Raw genomic sequence first — 13875 nt, forward strand, 5'->3', positions numbered from 1 at the left:
TTATTTTATGCAAATTTTTCACATTAGACCAGGAAGACAACATTACAAACTCCTCCACTTCAGCGATTTGACCCCATGGCAAGGCGTTGATCTCATATTGGCTGGCTGGCTGGAGTCATCCAAGGGAAACCTCCCATAACCTCTTGGTAGGAGTTGGGCTTAAAGTGTGGAGACTTGGGCCAAGGTGACAGCAGGGGCCTATCTTGTGTGTGCCAGCCTAGCATGATTGTACGAATCCTCAACAACCCTACTAAAAGGAATTATAACAAGTCCATCATATCCAAATCTCTACATAAAACTCAAAGGTAATGATACTGTGAAGGGAGGGTTGTATTGATCTAATCATTACAAAAAGAACAAATTATGATTGAAATATTTGGTCTAGAGACAATAAGGAGTATTGCTTACAGATCTGGTTCTAGAGGCAAGAGCTCAAGGAGCTCAAAACCATTTCAATACTTGTACTTTGAGGCATATGACTAGCAAGTAATGCACCTTTGTTTGAAAATATAATCACCCATTCATTTTAGGTTTCTGCTCAGGTTGCTGCTATATTTCAGGTTCTAAAAAAGGATTATAAAAGTCAGATTACTTGACAACTGGGAGTTTTTCAGGTGAATAAGTCATTACCCTTGGGTTTCTTTGATGGGGCTTGTCAACGAGCTCATCATAAAAGCAGTGTCGGGGTACTTTTATTTCTAGAAGAGAAGTGTTAATTTTTGCAACTACGGTAAAATTCCACCTTCGACAGCTCAATGACCAAGATAATGATTGCATTAGATTCCTCTTTTCGAGAGAACCAAAATCGACCTAAAGATCACCCAATTTGGTCAAGCAGAAGTTGAGTTATGAATTATTTTATTCATACATGTATTATGGAATGGGTCGGCCCTAACCACATGAGTAACTGCTTGGGTCAGTCTTAACCCCAAGTGAACCCTCAGGAAAGCCTATAAATAGAAGAGACCTCAAGATCATTTGGAAACATCTTCTCTTCTCTTTTGTCTTGGTTCGCACAGGTTCGACGGAAGGAGTTCGCTTAAGCGTCCGAAATTACAGGTGAAAGGTTCGCTCTGGGTTAGAGTTTTCTGGATCTCGGACACTGGCACAAAATAGGGCATTTTGGTCTATGGACGTTGGCACATAAGCCTATGAGAGCAACCAAAGACTCTTAGATGCTGGCATAGAAGCTTATGGGAGCAACTATGGCTTTAGAGGCAAATCTGGAGGTATCGGTCCTTGGTCGCTCACACAGAGTGATCATGAGAGCGACCAGGCTGTCCTGGACGCATGCACAGTAACTTCAAGGGAGCGACCAAGGGTTTTAGGTGTGTTTCACCCCGGTCGCACGCACAGAGTCTTCCTAAGAGCGATCGAGCAGTCACAGTCACCCTCACACAGTATCCGAGAGAGCGACCAGGGAGTTTTGGTCGCACACAAACAGTTTTGATGAGAGCGACCCGAGTTCAGATCTAGGGTTTGACATCTTGGCTTCAGTTGACTTCAGTGATCTGGTAGATCTAGGTTTCTCTCTGTTGTTATACAGATCTGTAGATCTGATTTGTTAGTTTTCGCTGCAAACATATGTATTGGGCTCATTGACAGTGACAACAATGCTCAACAGTGTTCGGCACAGTGACAACAGTATACAACAGTTGACATCAGTTTGTGACAGCACATTACAACCATTAGTATGAGGGTTCTGATTCCTACGCAAAGTTGAAGTTGAAATGAATGGTCCACCTTTGCATTCTGAACGTTATTGACGCAACAGGGTGGAATGCCCAACAATGACAGATTCAGCCTCAACTCTCAACCCTACTTCATTCAGTCACGTATGTTATTGCATAGGCGCGCCTGCTGCTTGTAACGGGTTTGGTTGGTTGGATCTAAGGTGACCTGTCTTCATCCCGTAACACGCTAACTCCCCCACTACTGCCTACCTTAGTTCGATCCCCCTCTAAAGATAATTTCTCCAGTCGGAGAACGCATAAGGTATTTACCTAAACCAGTAGGTCCTTGGGCAGCATGATTAGATATGTTTCATGGATATCATTATTGTTTTGTTGCATAGATAAAGTTATGGATCATTGTACTCTCTTTTGCTGCATCATTTGATGACGATCTAAGAAGAAGAAGATTTGCAAGGGTTTTCCCCATAGTGGGTTTTTCCCTGGTCTTGGACCAATCCTGGTGTCTCTATGTGTGTGCATGCTTTTCTTCTACTGTTCCTTTTTGTTCCGCTGCATTGATGATGATGGTGATGTTGTTTCTTTTTATATAATTGCATATGTTGATGTATAATGGTGTAGATCTGAATAATGTAATGATGATATGGGGTGAATTTAATGTATTAATGATGAAATGCAATTATCATAGCAAAGAACAATGTTGCCCTATGAAAAATTAACATGGAATCAGAGTTGGGTTGAAGAGAAGTCATGGAGATCACCCCGATGATGACACCATTGATGGAAGCAAGAAGAGGATGGTGGAGACCTAAAAGAATTCTAGGGTTTGAATAAAACCCTAGGCATCTTGTTGATTAGGGTTTGATGGATTCTATGAGGTTAGGGTTGGAGAGAAAACCCTGGTTTATGGCAAAGACTTGAGATTTGATGTATGAAACTCTAGCATGGTCTATGTGAAACACTTGACAAAGATTCGATGAAGCCCTAGATGGGATAATCCCTAGCAAATCTGGTTGGATACTTGAAGACAACATTGGTATATGGACCATGGACATTGATGGCTCTTGAAGATTGGTTCAAGAGGGAGAGGATCACCTCTCATTGAAGATAAGTATTTCTTGACTTATGATGCTTCTTACTTGTTAGACTTATGGATCTGATGATTATGTTTATTGCTTGTACTTCCTGCATATGTATTTGAGTATATGGATGTTTCTAACCTCCTTAATGAGATGAGATGTGTAGATCCTTCTTAAGGATCATTTTGAGATGCAGATCTGGAAAGAGATAAAGAGGTACTTGATGAAAAGATGACAAAGTGCTTCAAGCGGCCTATAACTAATAAGTAGGTGCTCAGGTATTTGAATACCACAAGATATGCATGGTATGTTGTGTTTCAGCTATTGGCTCAGTAAGCCCTAAGGTATGATGAGAATGCCTCTTTCTTTAATGGCTCATACATGCATATGAAAGTGACTTGGATATATGTCTCCTATGATGAAATTATGCACTTGGTGTTGAACATTTTGACCTTCTTGAATTCTATGAGGCTATCTAATGTTGATACATTGATACACTTGATGATCTATTTGTTGGATATCTTGATCCTATAAATAAGGCTAGCACCTTGGCTCTAGAAAATGATACTCTTGATACTTGTCATGATGGATTTCATATAGAAGGATAGTTCATTGACTCCTATACATGAGTCTGTTGGTAATGCTTGTGATAAGCATGATGAAAGCATATGGAAAGAGTGATTGACACTCTTGTTGTTTTGATAAAGCTTTATTGAATGACCTAATTTGATCTCATTGGTCATGAAGAGCATGATAACCTTGATGTGAGAGGTATAAGTGTAAGATTGATATTCTAGATCTCTTACTGCCTGTGGTCTTGTCTTGATGGAATATGGTTAAACTGGATGTAGTAACTTGATGGAGTGACTTGACAGAAAATGCTATTGTGTTCATAATCTTTGAGATATGATGTTGCATCTATCTGTTGCTTTGAGTCTAACCTTTGATGAAAGATTGATGTCATGATGCTGATAGCCATATGTTTATGATCTAACAAATCTATTGTTGCATGACTCTAGTAGAGACAGGTTGCTTACATGAATGAAGATGAATGATGCAGATCCCCAGTCAGAGGGAGAATCTCTTCTCAAGATTCTTACCCTTATTACTATTTGTATTCTATGCTACTGAAATATGATTTATGTGCATCTGACAGTATTGATCTGCAATAGAGTCTTAGATTTGAAGCCCATACAAAAATCAAGGTTTCTGCTCTGGATGCAATCATAGATCTAGGAGATCTCATCCCTAGACGCATGCATGCTAAGGCCTAGATAGCGTCCAAGCAGCTAAATTCGCTCTCATGCTAACCTGAAGGAAGCGACCAGAGGTTTGACTATAGTTGACCATCATATGAAGTTGTCTGAACTCTGAATCATGTTGTCCTTGACATATTCCACCACTGTTAACTAATTTCTGAAATTGTTGAGTTAAATTGTTGATCATATAATGAAGTATTGTGCATGAAATCAGATGGTCACCTAGAAGATGTCAGTACCATAGATGTATTGCAGATAACAGCAAGATCTGCTAGCAGGAAAAGCTTGAATATTTTCCATAACATGAACATGTAGATTGAACTTGTGTTTGCAGGTGACTGGGACATACATATAGATATGTCACTATGTTTGTGCTACGAGAGATTGGCATGATTTGACTGATTGATATAGATGAACAGTGTTTTGTCATGATGCTTGACATTAACTTTGATGATTGAGATATGCTCTGAATATAGATCTCACTATGATAGCAAATTTGGACTTGACTTGATGTCTAATAATTCGATCTGATGATTGTTGATTTGCCCTGATGTCAATGCTATGTGGACACTATGACTCATGTGGGTATTCGGAAATTGGCCTCCTTGTTCTTAGCACAATGGTTGAAATAATGATAGTTGTGATTATGAGAATGACTTATGTTATAATTATGAGAATGACTTGATGAAGCCTCAGACTTATATTGCATGGCTGATTACAACTTGTTGACATGATAATAATTGAACTCAGACTTGATATGGTCTCTACCTATCTCCTCATTGAAAGTATTAATACTGTGATAATGATAACTTTGATAATGGTCATGATCTGACTTCTAAAACTCTGATGAGTGGACTTTGTTATTAATGGTACTACATTGAGTTATGTAAGGCCGATTATGATGGAATAGCAGGGCATTATGCCTGTCAAGAGCATTGCATGAAGCAAGCTCCCCGATCCAGATATGTCCATAGTGGACGGTCATTTGATGAAGTTTGGTGATGAGTTCCAAGGTATGGCTTTGATATTGATTATGGTTTTGGTTTTATATCCTGATGATCTACTTATGACAAGTGATGAGCCTCTGATGACCTAAATCAAAGGGAGATGGCTTATGAAGCCCGAAATGATGTATCATGGCATGATGAATTGATATCTGGAATTTGGGAAAGAAATTCCATATTGCAAAGTTATTAGAAAATGTTTTTGTAAATCCTTGGATACTCTGATTTGAAGTTCAAGATGTTGTTGAACTTGACATGGCATCCGACGGTTGATTGAAGCATTGATGTTCCGTTTTTGAACATCTATATATATATGATGTGCATAGAACCTGACTAAATGATTGAGCTGCTTCATTCACATAGAGTTTCCACTGAGCATGCTTTGAAATATCTACATGAGGTGTTCTATTTTTTGAGATATTTCTCCTATGGTATGTGTTTGCATAGATGTATTGTTGATATTTGAGATTATTGTTGATAAGCACATTTGGATGTTGCTTTAGTATGAGATATGCCATGATATCTTGGATGAGAGGTCCATAGCATGACCGAGGTTGATCATGATGCTGCTAGCATGGCTAGCTATGAGGCAGGATACAGAAGCTCCTTAGAGAGTTGTTTGAGCATGATCTGGATATGACATGGTTACATATATATAGTTGGGATCGAGATACTCTCACATATTGAGACAGTGCAGTTGTTTGAAACAAGCTCAAGCTTGTGGTTGGCACCTCCTTGAGAGGGAGGATGATTATGGTATCCTTTTGTGATTTATATGATTATATATGATCTGACATGATATTTGATTTGATGTTTTGTATGAACAGGAAACAACTGCTATTGAGACAAGCAGATTGCAGATATTCTCACAAAGGCATTACCAAAGAGAAAGTTCTTGGTTTTCAAAGAGCAGCTTGGACTGATGGATGTATCCCCTCCGGATGAGGGGCAACGTTGATCAAGGACACTGAGCCAACTCTTCCTACCCTGTTTGAGCTCCCAGGGTGAGGAATCGAGATAGAGGGCTCCTGGGGTTGAGGGAACTCTAGACAATAGGGTATTACCCCTATCTGTTACCCATAGGGTTGAGGGTTTTACTCCCCTGTCTGGTCTTTGTAGAGTATACCCTAGTTGGCATCATACCCACAAGCTGGGCTTGTTGGGAGTACCGCTCCTCGTCTAGCCAACGAGTTGAGAGTGTACTTGGGGGTGTACAACCCAAGGCGATTATGATGCAGGTGTTCTACCACATGACTATTCAGGGTCATCAATGGGAAGATCAGTAGGCAATAAGATGGGTTGAGATAACCCGATATGATTCCGAGTTGAGGGTAAGCTCCCTGATGAAATTCCAAGGTCGAGGGTGTACTCCCTGTTAGTTTTTGGTAGCATCGGATGTGCTCTAGCCATGAAAATTAGTGAAGAGGCTAAGGCACATGGGTTCTAAAGAACCTAGAAACCGTTTGGTGAAATTCCACCCGGATTGTATTTTATTAAAATAATTAATATTTTTAATGGGGTTCCTAAGTCTAAACTTAGGAAAACTAAAGTATTAATGGGTATTAATCAAAATATGGGTGAGAATATTCTAGAAAGCGGATCAAGTCAAGTTTTTAATCTTAGTTGTTGATCAGAGACTTAATCTCGGCCGTTGAAGTCTCAACGAGAAAAGTATAAGGAGGCTTGGGGTTCATTTAGAAACACGCTGAGAGAACGAATTGATCTAAAGTTCGAAATTTCTGGGGCTTGGAAGCTGAGGAATTCGAACTAAGTGATCATTCTACAGCAGAGAGGCAGGGATAGTTTGGGAATACTGGGCAGAGAGGCAGAGAGCCACTAGTGGAGGCAGAGCAGCACCTAGAGGGCTTGAGATTGGACCAGTCTGGGCCCACGCAGGCTTGACGCAAAGCCAGAAGGGCTAGCGCAGAAGGGAAGTTGCCTTCATGCAGAAATCTGGAACGGGGAGTTGTCGAAACAGCTGGGAGAGGTTGACACAGAAGCTCCAAGAGGCAGAAGAGACAGTGCAGGGCTGACGCGGAGCCTTTGAGGCTGACGCAGGGCTAACACAGAGATAGTCGGGGGTTTACCAATTTTGCTGCCGAATCAGACGGAAACTATCGAGCGAAGTGAGGTAATCTCACTCAGTTTTCCGCCATTATATTTTTCTCTATAACTGGATTGTCGGGAGGGCATCCAGCATTGTATTCAGAACTACTGCTTAATAATATAAAACCCTTAGAGCTGTTGCACTAGTTTTCCAAAATTGGGTTTTTCCAGGGACTATTTCGTCCAAAAATAACGTTGTCCTATGTATCTTGTTCTTTGCTCAGTTTCTTGTTTCCTGTAATCAAATTAAATTGGTGTAGGCTGCAAAAGTAATTTACTTCAACATTTTTCAAAAAATAACTTGATAGTAAAATCAAGTAGGAGAAGTAAATTTAGTTTTGCTGCAGTAGGGGTTCCTTGAGCATAGGAATTTTCACATGGTATCGAAGCATTGATTTTGAAACAGGAAGAGCAGATCCAACGCTGAGAAGAGAGGTCAATAGCTGCATTTGACAGCAATTCGAATCCCCTTAAAAGGATTATGCAGTGCTTACCTGGAAAGCAGAGATTCTGAGGAAATCTCTCTCTGAGAGAGTCGATAGAGAGGTACGATTTCTGGATCATGAGCTTGCAGAGGCAGAGGGAGTGACGCAGAGCCTCAGCGCAGTGCTTGAAGGGCGCAGTTTCTGCCAGGGCAGAAATCAGTGGGAAAAGAGAGAAGACACATAAAAGGGGAAATTTCTCCTCAGAGGACTTTTTTTCGCCGAAAGTTTGAATTTTTCACTTGCCAGACAGCAGACCAGTGTTGCACAGAGACTAGAGGAGTCAATTCGACAGTTTGGGTGAAATGGGATCACATCGGCTTAGAGATCAGGACAGGTTGGAAGGAGCTTCCAATTATGTCATATGGAAGACCAGAATCTTAGCTGTTCTAGAGGAGTACGATCTCGAAGCCTATGTCAAGAGTGTTTTGGTTGTTCCCGCGGAAAATGATCATAAGAAGAAGTACAAGGCCGAGCGAGCAAAAGCGAAGAGGTACATACTCGATGGAGTTCGAGATCATGTGGTCTCACACTTGCAGGGCAAAGATACAGCCCGAGAAATGTGGGAAGCTTTGTCTTCACTATATGAAGGTTCTTCCAAACAATGGAAGATGTACTTAGAACAAAAGTTGCAGCGGACATTGATGCAGAAGGGAGAAGGGGTTAAATCCTATCTTCAACGTCTTCAAGACACCAGAGACCAGCTTGCTGCAGTGGGGTCTACTCCTCAGTCTACCGCGATGGTAAGGACGACCCTGAATGGAGTCTCAGATGAATGGCAAGTCTTCGTCCAAAGTATATTGGGCAGGGAAAGACTACCTTCATGGGAGGAGATGTGGGCAGCCCTTCAACAGGAAGAATTAAGGAGGGATCTGGTTAAGTTCAACCTCAATGGCAACAGTGGGAGTGGCACGAAGACCAAGGAGGAGGAAAATGCAGCTCTAACATTAAAGAGACAACAGAAGCAGAAGCGAAAGAAGGACATTTCGAAGGTGAAATGTTTCAGATGTGGCAAGATGGGCCACTTTGCATCCCAGTGTCCTTTGAAGCAAAAGGATAAGGATGAGAAACATGATCCTAACGCTACTCCAGCAAAAATTGACGAAGATGAGTTTGCCATGAGTGCCCACGCATATCCAGGAGGGAAATGGGGCGATATAGAACTGTAGTCGGGAGGACTACATGTGGGCAGGATCCTTGAGGAACCCACCTCTTGGATCAATTCCTTGCTATGGAAGCCCAAGATTCAGCAGTAGTGAGATGGACTTAGTGTCAGATGATGCAATGGGTTGGTTGGAGAGACAAATGCAGTAGCCTGAGACCAGAGACTGATCAGCGCAGAGCAAGGTTGGCAACAGTGCAGAAGTCAACAGCAAAGCAGAAGATTCAGAGGGTCAAAGACTAGTAGCAGTCAAATTCCAATATTCACATGGCATTATCTTGAACACAGTCAATTCAGTAATTTTGGGTGTTTTTCAGTTGCTTCTCTCAGCAACTGAGTTGCAGTGTGAATGCAGTGTTAGCAGTGGCAGTGCTAGCAACATAGCAGATGCAGCATTTGAGAGGGAGTTGTAGTACAAATGCAGCAGTGGCAGTGGCAGTGTCATGGGCAGCAGTACAGTAGCAACAGTAACACAGTGTTGATGGCAGCAACAGTGCGGAAAGGAGATGCTTCAAAAACAGAGCAACATGCAGTTGGACATTGTTGCTAGAGCACATTCCTCGCTAAGAGGGAGTGTTAGTTTTTGGTAGCATCAGATGTGCTCTAGCCATGAAAATTGGTGGAGAGGCTAAGGCACATGAGTTCTAAAGAATCCAAAAACCATTTGGTGAAATTCCACCCGGATTGTATTTTATTAAAATAATTAATATTTTTAATAGGATTCCTAAGTCTAAACTCAGGAAAATTAAAGTATTAATGGGTATTAATCAAAATATGGGTGAGAATGTTCTACAAAGCACATCAAGTTAAGTTTTTAATCTTAGTCGTTGATTAGAGACTTAATCTCAGCCGTTGAAGTCTCAACGAGAAAATTATAAGGAGGCTTGGGGTTCATTTAGAAACACACTAAGAGAACGAATTGATCTAGAGTTTGAAATTTCTAGGGCTTGGAAGCTGAGAAATTCGAACTAAGTGATCATTCTGCAGCAGAGGGGCAAGGATAGTTCGGGAATACTGGGCAGAGAGGCGGAGAGCCACTAGTGGAGGCAGCGCAGCACCTAGAGGGACTGACGTTGGGCCAGTTTGGGCCCACGCAGGCTTGACACAGAGCCAGAAGGGCCAGCGCAGAAGGGAAGTTGCCTTCACGCAAAAATCTGGAACTGCCAAGGAGCTGCCAAAATAGCCGATGAGAGGTTGACGCAAAAGCTCCAAGAGGTAGAAGAGACAGCACAGGGCTAACGTAGAGCCTCTGAGGCTGACGCATCACACAGGGCCAGCGCAGAGATAGTCGAGGGTTTGCCAATTCTGTTGTCGAATCAACCAGAAACTGTCGAGTGAAGTGAGGTAATCTCACTCAATTTTCCGCCATTATATTTTTCTCTGTAACTGGATTGTCGGGAGGGCATCCAACATTGTATTCAGAACTACTACCTAATAATATAAAACCTTCAAAGTTGCTGCACCAATTTTCCCTCATTGGGTTTTTCCAGGGACTATTTTGTCCAAAAATAACAGTGTCCTATGTATCTTGTTCTTTGCTCAGTTTCTTGTTTCATGTAATCAAATTAAATTGGTGTAGGCTGCAGAAGTAATTTACTTTAGTATTTTTCATAAAATAACTTGATAATGTATATTAAAATCAAGTAGGAGAAGTAAATTCAGTTTTGTTGCAGTAGGGGTTCCTTGAGTGTACGAATTTTCACACTCCCCAGTGTGATCCAGGGTCAAGGGTGTACTCCCCTGTGTGATGAGTTATCCTATTACTCGGTATGGGTGGAAGCTATTCCTCCCCGATGTGATCCCAGGTTGAGATGTGCTCCCTGATGATATGCTCTTCGATGGTGATCGATGATGATATTTCGGGTAGTAGCCTGTCGACAGAGATTCCAGATAGAAGCTTGATGGATAGAGAGTGGTCGCCTGAGCTCCCCTCCAGTATCAAATTCTTCTTCTTCTAGATCCGAGAATGTTCAGCATACGAGCAGGAACAATCAAGAGATAAACATGAATAAGCAAAGGATAGATCGAGATGTACAATGATGATTTGTGATGATGAGACACTTGAGATGGACATGGCACGATGACTACATGACAAAGATGATCCGTTATGATACGTGATGACACTTGAAGATTCCAGAATGGCATATTGATCAATGGACAGATATTGGCAGGTGGAATTCTCCCTAGTTGAGAGGGAGTGTTAATTTTTGCAACTGTGGTAAAATTCCACCTTGGACAGCTCAAATGACTGAGATAATGATTGCATTAGATTCCTCTTTTCGAGAGGACCAAAATCAACCTAAAGATCACCCAATTTGGTCAAGCAGAAGTTGAGTTATGAATTATTTTATTCATACATGTATTATGAAATGGGTCAGCCCTAACCACATGAGTAACTACTTGGGTCAGTCTTAACCCCAAGTGAACCCTCAGAAAAGCCTATAAATAGAAGAGACCTCAAGATCATTTGGACACATCTTCTCTTCTCTTTTGTCTTGGTTCGCACAAGTTCGACGGAAGGAGTTCGCTCAAGGGTCCGAAATCACAGGCGAAAGGTTCACTCTAGGTTAAGGTTTTATGGATCTCAGATGCTGGCACAGAACAGGGCATTCTCGTCCCTGGATGTTGGCACATAAGCCTATGAGAGCGACCAAAGACCCTTGGACGCTAGCACGGAGGCTTATGGGAGCGACTATGGCTTTAGAGGCAGATCTAGAGGTATCAATCCCCGATCGCTCGCACAGAGTGGTCCTAAGAGCGACCAGGCTATCCCGGACGCATGCACAGTAACTTCAAGGGAGCGACCAAGGGTTTTAGGTGTGTTTCACCCCAGTCGCACGCACAGAGTCTTCCTGAGAGCGACCGAACAATCACAGTCGCCCTCACACAGTATCTGAGAGAGCAACCAGGGAGTTTCGGTCGCACACAGATAGTTTTGATGAGAGCGACCCGAGTTCAGATCTAGGGTTTGACATCTTGGCTTCAGTTGACTTCAGTGATATGGTAGATCTGGGTTTCTCTCTGTTGTTATACAGATTTGTAGATTTGTAGATCTGATTTGTTAGTTTCCGCTACAAACATATGTATTCGGCCCATTGACAGTGACAGTAGTGCTCAACAGTGTTCTGCACAGTGACAAAAGTATTCAACAGTTGACATCAGTTTGTGATAGCACATTACAACCATCAATATGAGAGTTCTGATTCCTAGTATGATTAGATCATTGTACTCTCTTTCGCTGCATCATTTGATGACGATCTAAGAAAAAGAAGATTTGCAAGGGTTTTCTCCATAGTGGGTTTTGCCCTGGTCTTGGACCAATCCTAATGTCTCTATGTATGTGCATGCTTTTCTTCCACTGTTCCTTTTTGTTCCGCTGCATTGCTGATGATGGTGATGTTATTTCTTTTTATATAATTGCATATGCTGATGTATAATGGTGCAGATCTGAATAATGTAATGATGATATGGGCTGAACTTAATGTATTAATGATGAAATGCAATTATCATAGCAAAAAACAATGTCGCCCTATGAAAAATTAACAAGAAGACTATTATAAGTTTAACACTGTTTGGGCATTGGATCTAATAATTATGTGTGAGCTCATTAACGATGTTGGCAAGTGCAAAAGGGTTCGATAGGTTGCAAATTTATAATGATTTGATGTTGGTGATTAAATGAATGGATTAGGATCAGTAGACTCAAGATATTACTCTACAAATTCTGGCCACAGAATTAAAAGAGAATAAATCACAGTTTGAACTGATCATTTTTACTCACATGTACAGGAAACACAACATAGCAGCTGATGCATTATCCAAACAAGGGCTACCGTAGGACCCTGGGTTTCTACCTATGTCACATTGTTCAAGTTTGAGTTCGAATTTTTTGATGAGGTTCGCGATTAGGTTCATCTATATACATTTTATATATATATATATATATATGGGATAAACTAGTAAGAAATCAAAATCAATAAACATCAAAAATGCTATCACGGACATGGAAACTACAAGGATAAACTAAGTATGCACTGGAAATATTGAAAAGGTTTAATATGGCTCAAGAGGGATTAAGATGACAGCCAGGCTGTGAATCAACTCACAAAGAATCCGGTGTTCCATCCCAAAACCAGACATATTTCCTTTAATGAGGGAGTGGATCTGAAACAGAAAAAAAGTTAAAGCATTATCGTGCAGAATTGACGATCAGCTTGCAAACATCTACACAAATACGTTGAGCAGGAAGAAGTTTCAAAAGGAGATGTTTGGTATGAAAGAAACTAAAATGGTCACTGATGTAATGCCCATAGATGGCGGCCCTATTTTGTCAAAAACAAGGTGAAGTTAAAAATTGGGGAGTAAAGAAAGTTCGGTGTAAAAAGTATCTCCTGCCCTGTCGTGTATGTGTTCTGTGAAAAACCAGCAAAATTCAACCAACCAACATATCGAAAACAGTTGTAAGTGGCTTTTTTATTAATTTTACTTCTGGAAACCATTGTGTATAACGACAGGAACCTTTTGTTGAAATTATATGGCAAGGACATGAGCTGTATCTAATGGAACGAACAGATGTTTTATATGATTTATGATTTCCGTGATAATTGAAAAGGCCATCCTCAGTGGCATCGATGCTGTTGACGGAATTTCATAACAGTATGCAAATGTGGGAAAAAAGATGTAAGATGTTTAATATTACCTTGGCGATGCCTTCTCCAATCGCCTTCTCGTAGATAATGTCAGTGAAGGGTGGACCGTCATCGCAGCAAGCTCGCCATGAAGCAGGATGCGATGGTACTTGCTACTCTTATGCTTGCTGTTGTCCGATGAAGAAGTCTCCGACCTGTGTAATCCTGCATAAGAATGCTCAGAGGAAATTGTCTTCAAATGCAAGGATAGAATTCCCACTCTTCGTGCAGCTCTGGGTTCCATTTCTTCCCTACCCAACCTTATCCCGAGACGAAATGATTTAATACGAGTACATTTATCCCTCCTGTTTTAATGGGTGGTGTTTTGGTGATCCATGGAGTGATTGATGACTTGGTAGCGTCACTGTGGAGTTCTAATGATGTTTGTCGTGGTTTCATTGGAC

General features: G+C 41.2%; 1 protein-coding gene across 2 annotated transcripts in view; it reads right to left on the reverse strand.

Annotated features, from left to right (window-relative positions):
• ECHID (enoyl-CoA hydratase/isomerase D) overlaps nt 1–13605 on the reverse strand; it is a 346677-nt gene extending 333072 nt beyond the window's left edge. For both annotated transcript variants that reach the window (XM_089458599.1, XM_089458598.1), the window contains exon 1: nt 13483–13605. The gene's annotated coding sequence lies outside the window, so the exon portion shown is untranslated. The remainder of the gene's footprint in view (nt 1–13482) is intronic.
• Nucleotides 13606–13875: the final 270 nt, after the last annotated feature.

Source organism: Pinus tabuliformis, chromosome 7, assembly GCF_031772625.1.
Source record: "Pinus tabuliformis cultivar Carrire ecotype Pingquan chromosome 7, CPIR1, whole genome shotgun sequence".
NCBI classification, from domain to species: Eukaryota; Viridiplantae; Streptophyta; class Pinopsida; order Pinales; family Pinaceae; genus Pinus; species Pinus tabuliformis.